Here is a 22,668-nt window from a genome sequence, read left to right as displayed (position 1 = left end):
ATGGTTGACAGTGAGGAAAGCCTACAATGTAGGGAAACCAGTGCTTTTATGTGAAATGTACCTATCCATCCATTAGTGTGGCTGCCGAGGGAAAGTAAATAATTATGTACTGAATAAGATGCCGTGTCAGGCTGCTAGATGGTTCTCATCAGAAAAGACACAGGATGAGAGGGGTTAATATGGTTGTGAGTGTGATAAGAGAAAGCTCCAGACTCCAGACCACAGTGACAGTTTATTTTCAGAGGTGTTTAACAGAATTGTTGTTCAATGGTGGATGAGCATACAGTGTATAAACAATGACATATCAAGCTGACCTAAAACTGGGAATTCCTATACGTATAGCTTCCATCTGTTTTGATGATTAAAGTAAACTAGAAGGAAGTGGGCACGGAGAAGAGATAGGTCTCTACACCCAAGGCATCTGTCTGGAGGGAAGCATAATGGCTCACCATTGACACTCCATCATTTCTTATCTTCTTGCTGCAAACACAGCTTGCTTCATGGAATACATGGAATTACCACGAAATGGGAGGTTGTGCCCTTGCTGCACATTTGTGACAAGACATGCATGTACATCCTGAAACACAGATTCATGAATATTATATCAAGAAACAGACACGATGAAGGATATGCATGCTCCATAGCATTTCTTTTCCTTACTTGTATGGTCTTTCATACAGATCACATTTCAGCTCACACATATATAATATCCAACAAATGCTTATATAGTCCATAAGGGGGAGAGAGTCTATAAGGGAGAGAGAATGATAGGGAGGTGGGAATAGCCTACATCAGTCAGTAGTTTCTTCGAATAAAACCAGAATAGTGCAAATGTGAAATATTCCAGATTTCCTTAACAGTGAATTAAATTTGCTCTGGGTAAAGAAGGCCTGTGGCAAATGCCAATAAAATGCATTTTAAAATTATATATTTTTATTTTCCAAATTCAAAATTATTCGGAGATACCAAGTTTATCTTTTTGGAAATTAGGGAATCAATTAGGAGTTTTGACAAACTGAATAATAAAAACAGACACAAATATGCAACTGCAAAACTCATCACAGACTCTACTGACAAAGGGAAGACCACACATGTGATCTGAGACCTTCACAAGCATTGGCTTTGTCTGTGGACATGGAGATTCCTGCAGAATAATTCATTTCAGAGAGCCCAAATCTCCAGAACTTCTCACTGTGTGTACAGTGTTGGGCATTCAAAGTGTTGCTAATTTGTACATACGTACATGCTACTACAGTATGTAACATTTAAGGGGTGAATTCAGTTACGCTTTACTTCTAAGAGAGATCAGAGTGACATGACACTGTCATGAACGTGTCATAAGCATTATAGACAAGCCATAAACATTTATGATATAACGCTTCTGTCATGAAGTGTCATTCGGTTTTTGTCATGACAAGTTAGGGGATAGGGTTGGGTTATAGTGTTAGGCTTGTGACAGTGTCATGTCGCTCTTATGTAGATACCTTAAAGTAAAGCGGAACCGAGAATTCTACACAGATTTACTCTGGTTGTGTTAATTATGAAGCAATTCATAAGAAAGTACTAAAATGATTTTAGATGCTACAACAAAATTGTTACTGTGATACCAGCACATTTCTGAAGTGGCCCTGCAGAGCTGCTACTATCTTCCCTAATAGAGTTTGCCTTCAATAATGCGAATAAACTTCAGTGAGCTGAAATGTAGACCAGAAAGCTGACTAGTTGTTACCAGAAAGTATTTGCAATACAGTATTTTGTTTACCCTCACTTGACATATATAGAGAGAAAGCATGGAAAACTAGGCCTACTGTATACTGTCTTTCACCTCGTTAACATATCGACATAATGTAATAATAGCCATCATTTGGGTTCTGCTATACTTCAATTAGCCAACCTCATTGTGTCTGTATGAGATGAAGTGAAGACCCAGCTGAAGTCGGGCCCACATGGGCTACAGTACTTGGGTTAGATGGGCTTCAACTAGGCATGGGTTCAGAGTAGGCTTTTCAGTGGGTTATTTTCCACAATGCTATAAATCCATATTTGAAAACATTAATAGTAGTAGTCATTTCATTATTTTTTTTTTCAGGTAATATCAATAAAAGTGCAGTTGTGTTGTTTTGATTGAGTAAAGAAATATCAATCAAATACTGTAACAAGAACCAAATCCATTAAAATAGTGGATATAGTGTTTTGGAAAAGAGTTCTTCAAATACTCGATAAAAACAAGACAGTATGACAGTAGAAGGATGAAGCATCCCAACATTTGAAAGCAGGTCCCTTCTACTGTGTAGTTATTGTAACCTTTATTTAACCAGGTTAATCTCATTAAGATATAACATTTATTTTTCAAGAGAAACCTGGCCAAGAACCGAACAAGTTAACAGAATAATTAGTTACATATATTTGACAAAATAGCAATCACAAAAGAAGCAAAGACAACTCAAGTGCGTTCCAGATTGAATAAAAGTGCCATTAATTAAAACATTTGCACGTCAGATAACACTTAATATTTACCCTAAAAGCATGAAAACATATTTCATGCACCATGTGGTTCTGTATTAAAAAAAAAACCTTAATCTTCAAAGAAATGTTAAAAAAGGGCGTTGATTCATCTCGTGAGAGCAATGACAAGGCCTTGCTCATTAAAACATGAACAGACTAGCACTTTGATTGATGTGATGGTGATGGTAAAGGAATATGGAATCTATGTCTGGACCCGGCTCCTCTGCCTGTTTTGCTCAGCCCACCCCAGAGATGTAGTATTGAGCAGGACATTATTAGTGGCAGCTCAACATTTCCCACCTTATCGGATAAGTGAGGGCTTCATGCTGAGAGATTAGCCACACATCAAATAAATGAGATCCCCACCCAGGAGGACCTCTCTTTTCATTTAGGTGAGCTCTAGAGTCTATATTGCACACACACACACACACACACACACACACACACACAAACACACATTGAGTCAGGGATGAGCCGTCTTAGGTGTGCATGTCATTGTCCCAAACAAATTCAGCTTCGTTGGTTCAGCAGCACAGGTGTGGCTCACCTTCTCACATTTATCAGTCAGCATTGACAGTCGGAGTTACTGTAGATACGAGAGTGTAGTAGACCTTTGCAGTGTCATTACAGTCGTAACATCCACTCACTCCCCACATAATTCACTATATAAGTCATTATTCTGGTTACTCACTATAGTGCACTATATAAGTAATTATACTGGTTACTCACGATAGTGCACTATATAAGTAATTATACTGGTTACTCACTATAGTGCACTAAATAGTGATGGGTGGATGTTCCAAATACAGGCCTCGGCTTGTCGACCTAAAACCCACTAAAGAATGTGGGCACTTTGAGGCTTCTAGCCAAGTACCTTTGTGTTGGCGCACTGTCTGTTGCCCCCTGCAAGACCACCCATTTGTAAAGACCCACACACCATTTATTGAGCGGGCTTTATAAGGCAGATGGAACAGGGTGCCATTTCTTTAGCAGGCTTTATAAGGCAGATGGAACAGGGTGCCATCTTTCCAAACTAGCTCCTCAAGGGACTCACGACCACGTCAGACATTTCAGCCAAACCATCCTGAGCCTCCGTTACTCTACTCAAGAAGGACTGCTTAAATTTTTTTTCTGCAAATCACTGAAGTCCGATCCGAACAAAGCCATCAATGTACTGCTTTTGGTCAAAATGGCCCATGTCCCTTTGTAACCTGCCCACATCCATGAAAACATTTAATTACATCAGAAAGTAAAAGGGACTTACTTGAGAAGTTGAACAGTTGGACATACTGTACATTTTCTTGCTCTTGGGAAATCTTGTGGTACTGCTTGAAAACGGTTCTTGCACCTGATATGAGCCCTATAAAACTTGACAGGATGGAAGAAGTGTTGATTAGATGCAACACAATGCCAGGTATATCTGTGGCTATATTTGCCTTTGCCCTTAAGTGTAGCTCATGGATATTTTGCTATGAATATATAGTGAAATGGCGGTATTATTTATAATTATGGTAATATATTAAATGTAATATATTTGGGGTGAGAAACCTTTTCTTTCGAACTTGCAGAGTAATACATTTGCACATGGAAGCAACTTACAGTAAATTGATCACTGCATGATCTCATGGACATGTGCTTGGAAATCAATGGATGTTTTCTACAGACACCTTGACAAGCACCAGTATCCATGTCACAGTTGTGCTGAGCTTGCCATGAGAAAGTGATTTTGGGGGGAGGGAGGAGTAATTATCCACCTCACTAGTCCAGGCTGGAAAACATTCTCCCCCATGGGAGTAGTTGTCCTGCACAGTGGCATATTTCTCTCACTGTGAAAGGTCAGCACATTCCCCCATTCAGAGTTTCTTTCTCAAATATTCTCTCTCTCTCTCTCTCTCTCTCTCTCTCTCTCTCTCTCTCTCTGTCTCACACACACCACCGTTGAGGCTTCTTTGTTCTCACTTTACTGTATGTTCAAATAGTAATTGTACCATGTGTCTTATATAATCACCTTTGTTGTCTTACTAATTTTCCTCTTGTACTCTCCCGCAGATGTTTTGCACCATAAGCATGATGTACTGTACAGTGGGCAATGTATTTCCCCCTTCACACAACGCACAACAAGCTGAGTGTCGCATTGTAGCCCACTGGAGGCAGACAACCCACTCACAACAACCTCTTAAAGTGCCTCCCACGCACAGCGGCAAGTTAACTTTGCTCACAACATCGCACATCATATAAGGACCTCGACAATTCATTTTCATGCATTTGAAATGCCAGCTGGTCCGCACTGCATCTCATCATAGAGATGTTGCCTGCATATATATGAACAGACACAGCAACCGTGATGTCTGGACAAAGAGATAAACTGTAGAATGAGGATTGCCTCAGCTGAGCTCTTTGAAAGTTTTACGTAAATAATGTGACTTTGACTTATCTAAGAGCAGCCAAGTCAAAGTCAACTAATCTGTTTAGAAACATCCTGTGGTATCCGTATTTACTAATGAATTGGTTAGGTGATCTATGCTGAAGCGTGGACATTTACATATAAACACAGACGGCCGCTGCTGCTAATAGGTACGGGTTTAGGTGGAGCCATTCAAACAGGTCACGTTCTTTGAAAACCCAATATGTGAGCTTTCAAGCTCAACCAATGTGTGGATTCAAGACATTTGATTTTGAAATGACAAGGAGGGCGAGAGTGGCCAGTCTAACAATCTGTGGACCTTGGAATCTGTCTGTGCCTCAAAAAGCCGAATGTGTGTTAGCCCGAGATGGAAGATGGAATGATATTCCAGGCTTTCCGTGACCTCTCCACCCTATCTCAGTTTGGCGCTGGTGGCATTTGTTTTACGTGACAGGCCACCTTTATCACAGCCCAATGGGCTGAGGAGAGACAGGGGACCAGGGCGCCGCTCAGTGCTCAGCGCTCCCAGCAGTGCTGCTGCAGGAGGAGAGTGCACACACACACACACACACACATGCCTGGCTCATCACAGCCCGTCATCAGCCAGTCATTTTCATCACTGGCCTCTGTGTTTAGAGAACAGGCTTACATCCGGTTATGCTTTCAGCATTAACAACCTTTGCCAACATTTTGTGGAAAAAGAAATGTAATGCTTTTTCTACACTCTTATCCCAAATACAGCCTTCTGTTTTGCTGTTGCTGTTTTTTTTTTTTATGTTATACTGTTATCCAAAACATCCTTCACAAATGAGACATGCAGGACTCTTATCTCCAACCAGGGCTTCACATTTCCTCATGCCTTTGATCTCTTATGAACGTATGGTATCTGCACCCTCTGCTGGTGCTTCTCATTTACATGTCTTCCTTTTATAATGTCTGATTTTTTCAAGTGGCATCTCCTGTGTGTACATACATCAAGTGGCATCTCCTGCGTGTACATACATCCCCTGACCTGCTTACCAGCCCCTTCTCCGTGTGCTGAGCCAGAGTGGACCGGCTCCTCAATACTGCAGAGTGGACCGGCTCCTCCATACTGCAGAGTGGACCGGCTCCTCAATACTGCAGAGTGGACCGGCTCCTCAGTACTGCAGAGTGGACCGGCTCCTCAATACTGCAGAGTGGACCGGCTCCTCCGTACTGCAGAGTGGACCGGCTCCTCCATACTGCAGAGTGGACCGGCTCCTCCATACTGCTCTGCTTGTCCCTGGTGAGTGATGGCACGTCTCCTGTCGCTATACAGCAAATTATAATGCAAAATGATCAGCTCTGTCAGTGCTACCCAGGTCTGCCACGAATAAAATGGAAAAAAAAAAGATGAGACTATTGTGGGTCATTACCCCAAATGTAATTGTGAGAGCACATTGTTGATGAAGTGACAGAAAAAACCTTACTATTAGCTCTGCGTACTCAAGTTTCTTTGTATGTCTAATAAGAATATGGTGCAAAGTACAGTATCGGTTATACTGTGAGTGACTCTACGAACATGCTATGCTTATGTCTCCTTTACCTGCGAGGTCAATCAATCAGTTGCTATAATGAGAGTCTGATGGGCTGCTGTGGGCATGAAACAATATGCATTGGAATTTGGACAAATAAAGCACATGTACGGATTCCCACAGAACTGCTTGAGTCATTCTGAACTTGGGACACCGTTTGTGCGATTGTGTGGATCTTCACGGCCCAGTAGCAATGCTGTGTAAAATGACAAGTAAGTTTTATACTATAGGTAGCAAGAATCCTGTCAATTGCATTTGCTGAATGAGGCTTTCATGCTACAATAATAATATTAATATGTTTTGCCACATCTGCAGGATGGTATAATATGCATGGTCTTCCTCAAAATAATTATTTATTCATAGAACATCTCACATTCACTCTTTTATAATTCTATCAGTGCTACAACAAAGTGACACATTTCATACATATTGTGTCCTGTGCATTGCGGTGTCATTTGCAGGTGGTTCAGAGATCTTCTATCTACTGCAAAAAAGATGGCAAGTTTGAAATGGAATTAGTGAAAATTGAAAAGGGTTGTAGCAAAGATCCTTAAGAACCTTTAAGCTTTTTCAACCGTCTCTGGTTGTAGCAAAGAATGAATTTAGTGGATTTCGTTTAGTATCATTCTAAGTTCCAAGAATCATTCCATGTAGTTTTATTGTGGTGCCTGAGTGGAACCCAGTGAAGCTCAATAAGAAAGAGAAACAACATGAACAGCGAATGGGCTGCATTTCTTCAAGGCCACTGAATGATAATGCAGTTAATCACAATGTAATTAAATATCAAAAGATACGGCCAATAACAACCTCTCAATCTGATTGCAAAGATAACTTTGTGTTATTGCAGCATTATCTTTGTAAGGAAATTATACTAATAGGCAGTGATGGTGCTAAACATTACTCTCTCCCACTGAAGTCAGAGGTATTTTGACCAATGGCTTGTCTGGTGAGTGTTGTCACAAAATGATTCATATGGCCTATGCTCCTTTCTTGTCAGGCTTGATTTATACTGGTACCTGTAGGAAATAGGTTTACAATAGGTGAATACTTTACTGTGATGTATGGCACCTCTTGGAAGTCACCTGTGGAGACAGATTGATGATTACTTTAGTATGGAAATACAGATGAGCAAAACGGACGCTTTTCAGCAAGAACAATAACATTGAAAATGGTTTCAAGAGAACATACATTATTGTCAAAATAAACATGCACAATTTGAACACATTTGAACTTACCAACATTTTCAGTAAATTGCATAGAAAGCATCACTTTGGGAGATCTCCACATCTGGACCATCTGAAATGACGGCTTCCCATCTTGTTGGTTATATACAGTATAGCTCCTTCCATTCACAGAGTTAGTGCTTTGTTAATAGGATATGTAGGCTTGTGAAATGAAGCCTTCAACGCTAATAATTAAAATTTGATTTAATTAGTTTTCTGGAATGTCAATAGCATCAAATTAATTAGAGGTCATTGGGCAATTAAAAGAACAAATGGACAATATTGATAAGTACATAATGCTGCCAAAAAAGGAGAAAATATCCAATTACAAAATTAATTTGCCAGCATCTCATACTCTACTGGATATGAGGATCCAGCAGGAGTGGACAGAATGTTAAAGGGAGGCAGCTGAGTGGAAAGGCCAGTGATGGGGAAACACTGTGCTGGGGTTGCACACACACACACACACACACACACACACACAGGAGGCTGAGAGGTTGTCATCACACAGCGTACAGCTGCAGATACCGCAGCAGCAGAGGACTTAAAGCGGGGGATTTTTTTTTCTAGCACCCTACCACAGGACATGCTATACATTCTGTATAATGCAAGATGTAGTGCCACTCTGACAGTGGTCTGAATCCTCTGATTGGATTGAAATGGGTTGAAATGGAGTTTTCAGCTGCATGGGCTGTCCTTTTCATGCGACGTTGTGTGAGGATGTCATGTCCTCTCTCTCTCTGAGGCACCACCAACAACGACATGCCACAAGCTTCAAGGGTAGCAGAGAGAGCAGCTTCTTAACTTTCTCTCAGAGGCCTGAGCAGGAGCAGCTCATAAAGCATTTATTGCATCTCACTTCCCCACCTGTTTTATAAATGAAAAGAAGTCGAGTCTGCAGCACAGGAAGAGACTCCCGGGTCATTTGAATATCTGCTGTCAGATACGGCACACATTTCCCAGTTTCACAGGGAATGGTCTTTTTTTTTAACAGACAGTGACAGAAGCACAAAGTAATTGTAAAAGTAATCTGACACTTGTTATGCAAGGGTACATGAAATGTCTTGAAATATATATGTTTTCAAGCGAGTCACACATACAACATAGCACTTTAACAGTACAGTGTTAGTTGGTTGTGGAATAGTCACTGCCGTTAATGTCTCTTTCATCAAATAATCTCTGTGTTATCTCTATGTGAACTTCATCATTAAACCATGCTTATGATCTTGATTTCATTTTTGATTTCATCACATAATTTATACAACAGTGTGTTAGCCTGTTTGATTTTTGGTCATGCATTGCATGGACGATATGGATGTGTTAGAATATACAAATACTGAAAATAAAAAGAAAGGTTCTATTCTTATGGCATCAGATTTAAAAAGCTATGACATATATAGATGAGAGTAACAGATGAAGTCCATATCTGGTGTCACAGCTCCAGTGCTGCTGCAGTTCAGGTGTGAGCTGCAGAAGCCATTACAAATTACACGGAGCCGTCAGTGGGGATTTGCACTGTGGCGAGAGAAAGCGGAAACACATTATTGGAGTCGGGCACAGTCTGTTGCTCTCAACCCCAGAGCGCTGCCCTGTCAGGAGGCGAGAGAGCTTCTTCTGCTTCACGACCTCTCCAGGTGAAACTCGCCCGCTGCGGCAATACCTCCCACACCACAGCGCTGCACACAGCCTTGCACTTGCCTGCCGCCACCCCATTCACCCCTCATTATTAGCCTATTACTTTTTAAAGACCTCCCCTTGCCCGGGCTCACAGCTCCAGAGGTGGCCTGGACAGCCAAAGAGTGAGAGGGAGAAGGAGAGGCAGGAGAAAAGTAGGGAAGGTTGAGCTCTACTGTAGGTCGGGTCTTTGGCACCTTCAGATCAAGAGTGAGAAGGAGAAGGAGAGGCAGGAGAAAAGTAGAGAAGGTTGAGCTCTAGGTCGGGTCTTTGGCACCTTCAGATCAAGGGAGACAGAGGAACATACACACACCATGGCCTCTCATTTTGCAAACGCAACACGTACGGCGAACGGTGTTCCCTTGCTGTGGAAACCAAGCAGAGGCTGTCAGTGACTGAAACTTCCTCACATTGCATGTAAGACCATGCGCAGAATGTAAGACCATGCGCATCATGGCCAAACAGTTATTCATGTATACATTTCCTCCCATTTTTAAATCTAATATTAGGGGTGCATGTTAGGCTACACATGAAAACAAATGTTTTTTGCACAAAGTGCTGTCAGAGTTGACATCACACCATGTTGCATTCCTTGATACACGTCTTTTGCAACATGCTAATAACCATACAATTCTGTTTTTATTATCCAGTTGCAATCACAAGCCTTTTGTTGTTACAGTATATGACTACAGTGTGTGCTTGTTTCCTTTCCACAAGCCATATTTATATGTGATGTATCTGCCGATCAGATTTTTAAAATACATGTACCTTATCTCTAAACATAATAACCAAATGTATATAAACTTCATTACGCTGTTTCTTGGTTTCCCCTCAACATTGCACTGTGTCTATACTTCAGAGGGCACTGTTCCACCTATGTTGGCTTACCATCAAATATGAGTGTCCTGGCACAGAGTTCCAGAGACTGGACTATTGCTTATTCTTTCTACCGGGTTACAAACACCTTTGAACTGACCACATTTCAGCCACCTGAGTCACTTGAGAGACCCAACTGAGCCCTAGCACAGGTCTTGTGAAGCTGTGTGTAGAAGTAGACCAATATGGAAGAAAAAAGGAGTAGTTGACACAATCATTTTTAAAGTTATGTCCATGCATTTCGCAAAATGCCCTATATGGAGACTCCCCATATAACTTTTGGTTACCCAATGAATAAAGACAATAAAAGGCTTACTGTATATGAACAGTATTTTTTTTTTTCTCACACGGCGTGGCATGCTGCTGAGATCACAAGCATGTCTGACTGTTTGAAAAGTCAGTGCATTACTCAAGAGAGATTTCCCCCCCGGATGTCATTGTCCATACTTCAAAATCAGGCTCCTATTCAAATGAATGGGGGAAAATGTGTAACTCTGACTTTAAAAGTAGCATACACAAGGCAAATCCCTATTAAAATTTAAACGGAGTGATTATTTGCACCCGGGTGTAAATAGTGGAATGGAGGCATTTTCTTATTTGCACCCAAACCGGAAATGCGTGCTATCCAACATAGCGGGACCATCTTGGCAGGAGATGGCCTACCTAAATCTAACAATTTAGGATTATTAAAACTATATTTGAGATGGGAAAGTGGTGCTAAATTTCCACAAACTTTATTCAGTGAACGGGTAAAGCCGTCCGTTTGCAAGCAAAATCAAGAAACACGATCTTTTAGTTTTGTTTACCGTTACCTAGCAACCCCAACAAGTGAGTCAATATTTAGTATTCTCCCCTTCTTCTCCGACGGGATGCAGTACGGCGGTAAAGTAACCAGGTTACCATGCTCGAGGTGTTAGGTTCGAAACTCGGCTGAATTTTTTTTTTTTTTTGCCTGCCAAAGTACGCACCATGACTTCTTTTTTCTTAGATGACGTTACCTCGCGGCAAATAAGAGTTTGTGCTTTTTGAACCTGTCAAAGATTGACTGGTTTTATTTCAGTTATGAGTACAGTTAAGTAGAAGTAGGCTTCAGTAGTTGTTAGAAAGGTTGTGTTTTGACTTTGAGCCCCCAACGCTGCCTGGAAGGCGCTTAGGCGTGGGTTAAGGTTAAGGTTAGGGTTAAGGTTAGGTTAAGGTTAGGGTTAAGGTTAGGTTAAGGTTAGGTTAAGGTTAGGGTTAAGGTTAGGAGTAGGATTAAATGTTTTTGAGTTTGAAATGTTTTTGAGTTTTCAACTCTTTAAAGTAGCTTGTCTTTGATGAAGCTACCACATGACCACTCATTACCCTAATATTTGTATAATCACTTCCAAGTAACCCAGACATGGCAAAACAGCAAAAAACTGTTAAAAACTAAATTAGGCCTAGCCTACTGTAGAGCTGGTAAATACACAGGCCTATTGACAGAGAACATGGATGTTAGACATCGGGTGTAAATAGTATTGTTGATTATTACACTATTTACACCCGGGTGTAAATAGTAATGTTGATTATTACACTATTTACACCCGGGTGTAAATAGTAATGTTGATTATTTGCACCCGGGTGTAAATAGTAATGTTCATTATTTACACCCGGGTGCAAATAGTCTCTGCCAAATTTAAATGAAACTACCTTATCTTCTTCAAAATTGCTCAAATAAGGCTAAAGAAGATGTTATCCTTCACATGAACTTATGCAATAACATAAGCATATGCATGACATTTATATTGCCATGTCCACATGGTAAAATGTCAACCATACCATTTTCAACAATGTGACTGGCTCGATTACATGGCAGGACTTCCAGTTCACAATTCCACCATAGTGTTACGAGCTGCCCTCATAGAGTCCCATTTATTTTTATGTAAGTGGTTTGTCTCGGATTACAGTAGTGTTAGTTTGCACAGTCTGCATTTTTAGGCCCAGTTTCTGAACATGATAAATCTGAATTCCGGTCAATGGATGCTGCCCATATAAACAGTGCTGAAATATTCCTTAATTTGGTAACATCAAATAACGACACGGCTGGCTTTTTATCTTCCTATTGATTGAATTGTACTGTTAAGTCATTAAAGTGAAACCTTGAATGTTCACCAGATCTGTCAACGTGCCTGGCACCTGGGACTTTGTGTTGTAGTAGGGGTTTCTGAGGAGACTACATTTTAATGGTGTGATGGAGTGACAGGGATTTTAAAAAGTTCACACTTCCTGCATTCCCTGTTGGTTCTACTTTCAGCATTTTCAGACTGAAGATGGGGCATTTTCAGACTGACAATATTTCTCAAATGTCATGTTTTCTCCATGTGATATTATGAACACCAACATTACTGTAACATAACGTGTAACAATACGATTTACTTTCCTTATTCCTTATACCCTGATCCTGAAGACTGTTTTGTAAGCTCATTGTAAGATAGGTCTTGTATGGAGGTCTTGCACTGGTCTTGACTACCCTGGCTATTCAGAGGCAGTATAGAATCCCTTTCTCCCATGACTTGCCCGCTGTCTGTGCACCTTTTGTGTGAGAGGAGACTCCATATTAATGAAGTTGCGTTGACTGACATGTCCCTCCCTTGAGTGGGAGAATGGTAAAGGGAGCACTGAAAAGAAATGAACATGCTTTGACGGCTCTCCTAACAGTGGTAAGAGGTGCCCTCCAGGGAGAGAAGGCTTCAGTGGAAGGAGCGACCCTAATCCCCTCTCCTGCGCTCCGCCTCCCCCTCCACTGCCTTCTATCTGTGGCCACTGGCTGCAGGAAATGGAAGACCAGGCACAGCCCCTGACAGACCAGAGAGCCAGTGGACCAGGAACCTGTCAGGGCTATTTTTGCCGCTACTGCCCCAAGGGCTCCACTAAACCTGTCCAAAGACTCTGTGTGTGTGTGTGTATCTGAGTTCATGCGTATGTGTGTTTGTGTGTGTGGATATGAGAGAGAGTGTGTTTTTGTGTGTGTGTGTGTGTGTGTGTGTGTGTGTGTGTGTGTTTGTGTGTGTGTATGTGTGAGAGAGAGAGTGTGTGTGTGTGTGTGTGTGTGAGAGAGAGAGAGAGAGAGAGAGAGAAAGGGAGAGTTGTACTGCCAGCTATAAGAGATAAAAGATTTTTCCTGATAAAAATGATTCTTTTTTAATCTACGTTAATCTAGGTATAAATATAAACATTTGAAGACTTTCAAGTGAGAAAAAGTAGTGATGTGAAGTTAGTAACACGCGCAATATGTTGGTCAAATTATGATCTGGCGTGAAGATGGATATGATGGAGGCAAAAGATGCAGTAACTAATAGAGGAGCTGCGACAGCTGCAAATGTTGGGTTGGATAAAGCGATGTCTGGAGCCCTACACTGTGGCTCTCTTGTTCATTTGCTGTCTGGCGTAATTCATCATGCGTAATGGATGTGCATCATGCCATCAGTGGCTTTGAACTGATGAGGCTTACATTTCTGTTTTTGTTCAGGATTTTTTACACTTTGCATAGTCAAGATCTTTAATTAAAGCATGGTTTAGAGTCACAATAAATCATAGCAGGACAGTTTGGCATCATGATTTAATTAAGTAGAACAATCTAATAATTTGTAGAGTGCCCATGCTTTATTATTCCTGTATGTTCTTTTCTGAAGCCTATTATGGGAATAATAAGAAGCATCTTTAGAATGTGTTGTATCAATACGCCACCTATCTCTGCATGATAAACATATTAAGGTTTGACCTTTGAAATGCTGCAGATGTGTTATGGTGTTCTGTGCAATGTTGTGAATTTGCGTGATTAGCTGTGGACACAGAATGAATACAGATACAATGGGAATAGCGGTGTTCTCTGTTCTTGAAACAGTTATGCAGTGTTTAGAAAACAAAAGTAGTTCTGTGTCTGATTCAAGGGACGGAAAACCTCTGACCAAATAGCATAATTGGCCTTTCCTCACAGAGGACTTGAATTGTCCAGATCGATGTTTTGGTGTATGCTTGCAGGCAGCTTTACCTCAGGAGTCATGTTCTCTGAGAAATTTTCATCATGGTGAACCACGCTGGTAAATGCAGAGGGTGGGGGGTGGGGGGAGTATCTCTGACAGCAGGTCTCAGAAGAGAACTTGGTAAGTACTTTTCCATTCTTATTAAAAGTTTGTCTCCAAGGGTGGGAATTTTGTTTCCAGGTGCCACAAAGTTTGAAAGGCTGAAGCCTGATTGATCACTGCTCCTTCAAATAACTAATGTACTCACGAGTGCCACTTGTGCTGTCAAAGAGAAAACGCTCCACAAATTTAGACACATTACCTCAACTATTCCTCTTTTCAGGAGGTAATGCATACTTTCCCCAGCTGTCATGTGATGAAGATTTTGTGACAGTTTTCTTTCTTTAAAGGGATTCCATGTCACAAGAAAGAAATGTGCTTATCCAATCCATCTTTCACAACAATTCACATAACAATAGATAAGAGATGAGCAATTTGAGGAGCACCGTGTTTCACAAAATGGTGCCAGTGGCCCTCAAAGTCTGGTTGCATCCAGTACATTCATAAAATGTAATGTCAACAAATGAGTCTTTACTCTTTAAATACTGCTGGGAGGTCCCAAAACTATCAGACTGCTAGGCAACTCATTCCATCAGCATGGACCACCAGTCTTGATCGTAACCTCTTAGAATTGATGGATGGTCCACACAGGGCTTCCCCATAACAATGGTATTTCTTTCATACATGAAATGCATAAATTGTGGTATAAATACAGGTTTAGGTTTATGGTCTCATTGTTAATCCTGCTATTTCGTCATCTGAGCCTTGGAGGTTTTTAGCACCTGCAACAGAATTAGCATGAAGTATAATGATTATGAACAAACACTAATGCTAGAAAGTGTGGTAACACTTCACTTGATGGGTTCATTCATAACACTTTCATAACAGCTGTCATGAACTGCACATGAAGCATTCATGACTGATTCATGAAACGTGACTCAACATTCATACCAACAGTTTCATGAATGTGGAAGACAAAACGACGAAAACTTGTCAAAATAAAAGTCCAACAATCTAGTAATCCATATACAGGGTATTATGAATCCTCTCTAGCATTTGTAAACATCTCATGAATATTTTATGAAGTCTACTTCAAATGTCACTTTACTATACGAGTTGTGAAGTATTCATCATACTGGGAAGTAAACTAGGCTACGGACCATTTGTGGACCTCTGAATGGTTGGACATTCCTGTTTTATATATCTATTTATAGACAATTTTGCATTCTTCAGAGGTTACTATCATAAAATAAACAGACAGACAAACTAAATTCTCCTGGACACTGGACTTCCGCGTTGACCAAGATGTGACATGATCATGGTTGGCTAAAACAAAAAAAGACAGCAATGCTCCTTTGCGATTGTTGGACTTTTATTTTGACAAGTTTCGGACGTTTTGTCTTCCACATTCATGAAAGGGTTGGTATGAATGTTGAGTCATGCTTCATGAAACAGTCATGAATGCTTCATGTGCAGTTCATGACAGCTGTTATGAATGTGTTATGAACAAACCTGTCAAGTAAAGTGTTACCGAAAGTGTTTATATGTAAGTCCATATTGCCTTTAAATCACAAATCTATGGAATTCCTACACTCAATTGCAACATAATATGCAATACAGCCTACTTTACTATCGCAGGTCTAGTGAGCTCATTACATACAGTACGCAGTGTCTTATTCCTGACCCAAAGATTCACTGCTAGCACTTGAAATGAAGTGCAAACGGACTTGATAGGGGAGAGTGAAATTGATCCTGTAAAACACCTGCTTCATGCCATTATCTCGCAAGGAACCACTCTCTCCCAAATCATCTCACTTATTAAGATGCCCACCCATTTCTGTGACTTGCCAAAAAGGAGAAAATAGATTCCAGACACCTTCAAATCCATTCCATTAATTTGTCTGACTGTCAAACTGTAACCGCTGTAAGTTGGATGCACTCTTTAGCTTGAGTGACCTTGCTCCTTTTGTGGTCTTCCCAAACAGCCCTTAATCAATAATACAGTCCTTTCTCTTTTTGATCGATAGCAATAAAGACTGGAGTGAAATGGTGCAGCAATAAATCCACCGTATATCTCCAGTTTTATAATTAATTGCAGGGAGTATTTTTAACAGTAAAACATAACTGATACTTCAAATAAGATGAGTGATGGCATGATGCATGAAAGAAAAAGACTAAGCATAGAAACCATAGCTAATTAGCATTTTCCGAGAAGGTTTTGGGCCTCGTCCTGTCCCTGTTCACCCTCTTTTGTCTCCTTACTGCTGCTTACTGATTGCAAAGGCACAAGGATGGAGACGAACTTGCCAGGTGTGGATCAAATTAAATTCAGAGACTAAAGTTCCAAAATGAGCTCATTTTCAATAAAACACTTTGCCCCTTATTCAGACTGAAAATAACTAGAACCTCATGGGGTCCAACCTTTTTTGGACCCCTTATGTCAAGTGGGTTCAAAAAAGAGGTGCGCAATAATATATATTATACATGATATTTGGGTTCAAAAAAGAGGTGCGCAATAATATGCATTATACATGATATTTGGTAACATTGTTTTGGGTACTGTGTGCAGACATAGGGACGATGGGACGTGGTACCACTGATCAGAAGGAGTCTCAACTGTCTCTGTTGTTGAAAAGTTTTGTGTCAAAGCAAAAACAAAGACTGTAAAAGTTCACCTGGGGTTCAGATAAACATTGAATAAGTAGGCCATGTTTTTTTTTTTGTCAAAGTTATCTGTTAGCCATCCATGCAGAAGACTGCAAAAGGAAAGCAGTGAGGAGATCTTCTCCACATTTCACCCCTGGACAACTCTGATGGGGGAAAGCTCACAATTTGGGAGTTAAGGCTCTATATTTCTATAATACCTTCTGAATGCATCTTTGATTCAAACAGGGGAAAAAAATGGTTAATTTCGGTCTTTTATAATGTCAGTCATTTATGGGTATCACTGAGATGCATGCAAAATGTTTGATATGCAAAACATAATTATTTCAGACAGTGTTCTGTCGTGAGATTGAGATTAGTGTTGTTAAACATTGATCTGATGTGTCAGAGCGCTTATTCATCACTGAAGAGGTTTCCATAATGTTGCTCCTCCTCTGTTAGTCAACCACCTGTCTGCTGGTGGAATTGCATTACTTTGCACAGAACATTTTGCACTGAGTGGCCATTCTTCTGATGCTTCAGTGTTCAACCAACCTCCTCCAGACATTGACACTGGTCTGCTGTAACCTACAGCGCCCTCCACAATTATTGGCACCCCTGGTTAAGATGTGTTCTTTAGCTTCTAATAAATTCATTTTTTTTTCCAAATAATATAGGACCACAATGAAAAAAAGCGTAAAATCCAACCTTTAATACAAGTGCATTTATTTAGAAGGAAAAAAATCCCACATTAAGAAATAATTATTCTTCATAAAATCACCTGTTCCACAATTATTGGCACCCCTAACAATTCCTAGGAAATAAATGTAATTAAAGTATTTCTGTCATTTCTGTCATTTCTACAGTAGTTTACAAAGTCAATCAGAGTATGTAGGAACATTTAATTAGTCATTCTTAACATCCTGTTTCCCTGGGCTATCAATATGACGTGACACAGAGGCCATTTCTCTTCAACATGGGAAAGACAAAGGAACACACTGTTCAAGTAAGGCAGATGTGTGTCGACCTTCACAAGTAAGGCAATGGCTATAAGAAAATAGCCACTCGCACACCTGCCCATATCTATGGTCAGAGGAATCGTTAAGAAGTTTAAAATAACTGGAACAGTGGTAAACAAGCCTGGAAGAGGACGCAAGTTTATTTTGCCACCACGCACAGTGAGGAGGATGGTAAGAGAAATAAAAAAATCTCCAAAACTCACTGTTACAGAATTGCATCAAATGGTTGCATCTTGGGGTCACAAAGTCTCCAAAACAACCATCAGGCACTATCTACATGCCAACAAGTTGTTTGGGAGGCATGCAGGGAAAAAAGCCTTTCTCACTCAAAATCATAAGCACAAACGTCTGGAGCGGTACTGGGCCTTCAACTGGAACTGTGTGCTTTGGTCAGATGAGACAAAGTTAGAGCTTTTTGGCAACAAACACTCTAAGTGGGTCTGGCGTAACAAAAAGATGAGTATGCAGAACAGCACCTCATGCCCACTGTGAAGTATGGGGGAGGATCGGTGATGCTGTGGGCCTGTTTCTCTTCCAAAGGGCCTGGGAACCTTGTTAGGGTGCATGGCATCATGAATGCTTTGAAATACCAGGACATTTTAAATCAAAATCTGGTGGCCTCTGCCCGAAAGCTGAAGATGGATCGTCACTGGGTCTTTTAGCAAGATAATGACCCTAAACATATGGCCAAGTCTACACAGAAATGGTTCACCAGACACCGTATCAAGCTCCTACCATGGCCATCTCAATTCCCAGACCTCAACCCCATTGAAAACCTGTGGGTTGAGTTGAAGAGGAGAGTGCAGAGGAGAGAACCCAGGTCGTTGGATAATTTGGAGATTTTGTGCAAAGAGGAATGGTCGAAGATCCCTCTTTCTGTTTTCTCTATATCTTGTGAAACATTATAAGACAAGATTAGGTGCTGTTTTATTAGCAAAAGGGGGTTGTACAAAGCATTTACATCAGGGGTGCCAATAATTGTGGCACACATGATTTGATGTAAAATAATTATTTCTAAATGTGGGATTTTTTTCCTTCTAAATAAATGCACTTGTATTAAAGGTTGGATTTTACGCTTTTTTTCATTGTGGTCCTATATTATTTGGAAAAAAAATGAATTTATCAGAAGCTAAAGAACACATCTTAACCAGGGGTGCCAATAATTGTGGAGGGCGCTGTATTCTTTTGGGATCCCGGGAGGGTATATTATTTCACAAGAAATATTGGATACTTCTATCCGTAAATATATCAAGAGTCCTGAATATATCAGGTATAATCTGATGATCTACAGTATATCTAAATCGCACCACTTCACTTCTCTTTATCTCTGACTGCTGAGTCCATACATCTCTGCCTCTTACTCTACAGTGTAAAAACAGTATGCAGTTGTGGGATTACATTTATCGTACATTTTAAAACCATTCTTTCTGACTCAGTACAAGGTGGTGGCCAGCCAGTATGTAATCCTGAAAGAAGTGAAATTATGTATTTACAACTGAGTGCAATAAAGTGTGTAAAATATGATAAGATCATCATAAGGTCACAAATCAATAGGAATTTTTGAATTAACCTGGTTATTCAGGTGAGGAGACTGGGAGCACACTTTAAACTAAATTGGCTAGATATCACCCAGGCAGTGTTAACGTCAGTCTTCTAATGTTGGTTGGAGCTTTGTGACAGCGAGCACAAGAGGAAGAGGAGGAGGAAAATTTAAGTTTGTGAATGAATATTTTCCTATAGGTAGCTGTCGTTGTTCTTTCTCCTGGCGTTCTAGTGCCTTGCTTTCGATATTCCGATTTCCATGAAGACAATTCCATGTTTTCGATTCACCACCTCTGTTTTGTGTGCACCTGAATCAATTCTAGTGCGCTCTAGAAATTGTGTGTACCTGCGCTAGACTGAACCACGCAGTCCAATAAGTAGATGGGTGAAATATGAAAGTCACGGTCATTTTGTCAACAATGTAGAATCATGAGTTTTGTTGATAACTCAAGTAGTAATAATAAAAAATGACTTGATGAGAATAATGGTGGTGTTGGGGCCTCCTGTCAGTGCTAGGCCCTTAAAATAGTTTAGCACCCCTCCCTCTCCCCCATCCTAATGACGCCCCTGAGTGATACAGTAGCAGAGAAAGCCATTGAGGAACCAAGCAGCTATGTTTTGGGGTTCAGATGGCATACCTTTAAATGAGTAATCACTTTAATATTTTAAACACATTAGTTCTGAGTTACACAACCCTTTCTGGGATGCCATTTCCCTAGAGGCAGGCCCTCTGTGAAACTGGGGTTTCCAAATAATTCATAGTCTTACATTTTTTTTCTTTTACATTAAAAAGTGTCCACTTAAGTGTCTGGCCCACACTCAGAAATGTACATATTTGATCAATACCGTGGATCTGCCCGTGGGGCACACTACGCGTGAGCTTAGAAATCTCATTAGGCGATAGTCATGTTTCAGCGCTTACGTGATATATTACACAATAATGTGTAACAAAAAAGTTTTCAGTAGTATTTTAGAAACAAAGACAATTATTTTGTGATGTTTTTGTGTGTGTGTGTGTGTGTGTGTGTGTGTGCATAGATTAATGATGATACAAAAACAATATGAGCTAACATTGATGGTATGGCTGGGCCTTGGATGTCCAAGCAGTCTAGACTGAGGACAGCGGTGCAGCATCCTTGTGTAATTATCTGTGACCTGTGCAGGTGAAATAATCCATGCCCTTCAGGCAGACCATTAGCACCCACACCGGTCCTGTTGCAACATAGCTGGAGCACGCCACAGAGCGGGGTGTTGCTGAAACATAAGGGGGTCACAGAGTCCATCTGAAGCAGGTGTCTGGTGTGCAGGTGGGGCCTGCAGCAAGATGAATCACCATGCCAACGTCACCTTTCCCCATCGCTCCTGACCCAGAACTGATGAAAGCACACAGGAAGGGGAAGGCCAATCGCTTAATAAAATTAAGGTAAAGCTACAATCATGTAAAAATAAAGGTCAAAATCTCAGAGCAGCGTAAGACTGTCCCCATTCCAAGAGATAGCACTGGCCACTACATTTCTTAGCTCAGAAGAGGTACAGTAAGCAGCAGCCTCTAAATGAAGATAGCGCAAACATGGCCTGGCTGAAGTGCTTACACTCTCTCCAACAGTTCAACTTTGTTACCATCAATAATAAATGAACACAACAGATTCTCTTATAACCTTGAGGTGCAGCGAAGGGGTAAATGCATCCCCATGAAATTAGTGTATGGGGCAAAAATAGCTCTTTCTCAAGCAAGGTTTATATAACTGTTTTTTTTTTCTGCTTTTGCTGTCTCTAAATTATAAATGTCCTGCCTCTTGGAGTTCACTTGGTTAAGTTATGACTCCAAGCTTTGTGGAGCAAGACATATGCTGAATGCGTTGAACATAGTTCTGGTTTTTTTCTTTTCTTTTTTTTTTCCAATATACGTATGATCAAAGACCTTAGCTATTGTTAACCACTAGGGCCTACAATATCTGTAGCAGCAAGATAATCTTTCTTACCTGTCTAAGTTCTGCACAAAGAACAAATCGACAACAAAATAAAACAAAATAAAGGCACTGAAGAGAAAGAATCCCCTTAAAATTTCCCATTCACATATAGAATTAGTTGCCAGACCCTCGGAGTTCAGTCTAATGCAACATTCCTGCAAGACATCCTCTTACTTACTAGGGAATGACCATATGTTTCTTAAATGTTTTAATATGATCCATTAATCAAGAAATGACAGTAGTGGCAATTTAATTAAACACAATTTCAAATGCCATAGTGTGTGCAATACAGCAGTAACTAAGTGTAATCATCTTAGTTAGCCCAGGCACAGGGAGAGTGCACAATCATTTGTTCAGTGGCCTATTTCTCAACCAAGATGCATCATGTCACGTCCTGCCACTCCTTTACCTACAGTATCTGCAGTGGCTTGAGTGGCCTTTTTATTTTTCCAAGCTAGCAATGGATTTAAAGTCATCAAAAAGAGAAGTCTCAGAGTAAAACATATCAATGAAATAGTCCCTGGACAAATGTATTTGCTTCAACCACCGCTGCAGACTTCTGATCAAACAACATTACAAGTTGAATATTCAGAGAGTGCAGATCTCCCTGCAGGCCAAATGCCATGTCATGCAACACATGACATTGACGTTGCCCTGTGATTCGGAAATGCATCGGATTATTCCTTTGCCCATGCTACAGTTTTCTGCAAACTTTCATGTAAACCCTGATGGATTCTTTAAGGATTCTTAAAATGCATGTTCCCTCTTTTTTAAAGTTTGGCAATATGCAAAGAGTATTATGCATACCGTAGATTATATGCATACCATCTTGGGCCACAGATTTTAGGTCAGAGCAAAGAATTTAAATGAACATGAAAACAGACTATATTCCAAAAATTAAATCTTGAAAGCTACAGAGATAAAACATTTGCAATTATTTGTCGACATATACTGTAGGCGCATTTGGAATTCCAAAAGAGCATATCTCAAAATCTCACCCCTAGGGAAGAGTTCCATTATCTTTTCTCTTCCACATAACAGCTGTAAGAGAAATCTGAGGAAGTTGTGAACAGACTAAGCAGGACATCTCTATAGGTTATATGAAGAGTTTTCCTAGAACAAATATAAGATGTAATGTGTTTTTAAGAAGTTTTATTTATTTTGTATTTTGGACCAAGGTGATGGGCCTTGGTCTTAGTTGCTTTAGTTTTGT

General features: G+C 40.4%; 1 long non-coding RNA gene across 1 annotated transcript; it reads right to left on the bottom strand.

Moving 5' to 3' along the window:
- Positions 1–398: 398 nt before the first annotated feature.
- Positions 399–6,197, bottom strand: LOC134095205 (uncharacterized). Its single transcript, XR_009940553.1, has 3 exons — positions 5,930–6,197; positions 3,770–3,873; positions 399–577 (listed from the first exon to the last, which is right to left on the bottom strand). It is a non-coding gene; the product is annotated as an uncharacterized LOC134095205 (long non-coding RNA).
- Between the last annotated feature and the right edge of the window lie 16,471 nt (positions 6,198–22,668).

The sequence above is a fragment of the Sardina pilchardus genome, chromosome 11 (assembly GCF_963854185.1).
Source record: "Sardina pilchardus chromosome 11, fSarPil1.1, whole genome shotgun sequence".
Taxonomy (NCBI): Eukaryota; Metazoa; Chordata; class Actinopteri; order Clupeiformes; family Clupeidae; genus Sardina; species Sardina pilchardus.
The sequence above is the reverse complement of the archived record's forward strand: the minus strand, read 5'-3'. Positions and strand labels throughout refer to the sequence as shown.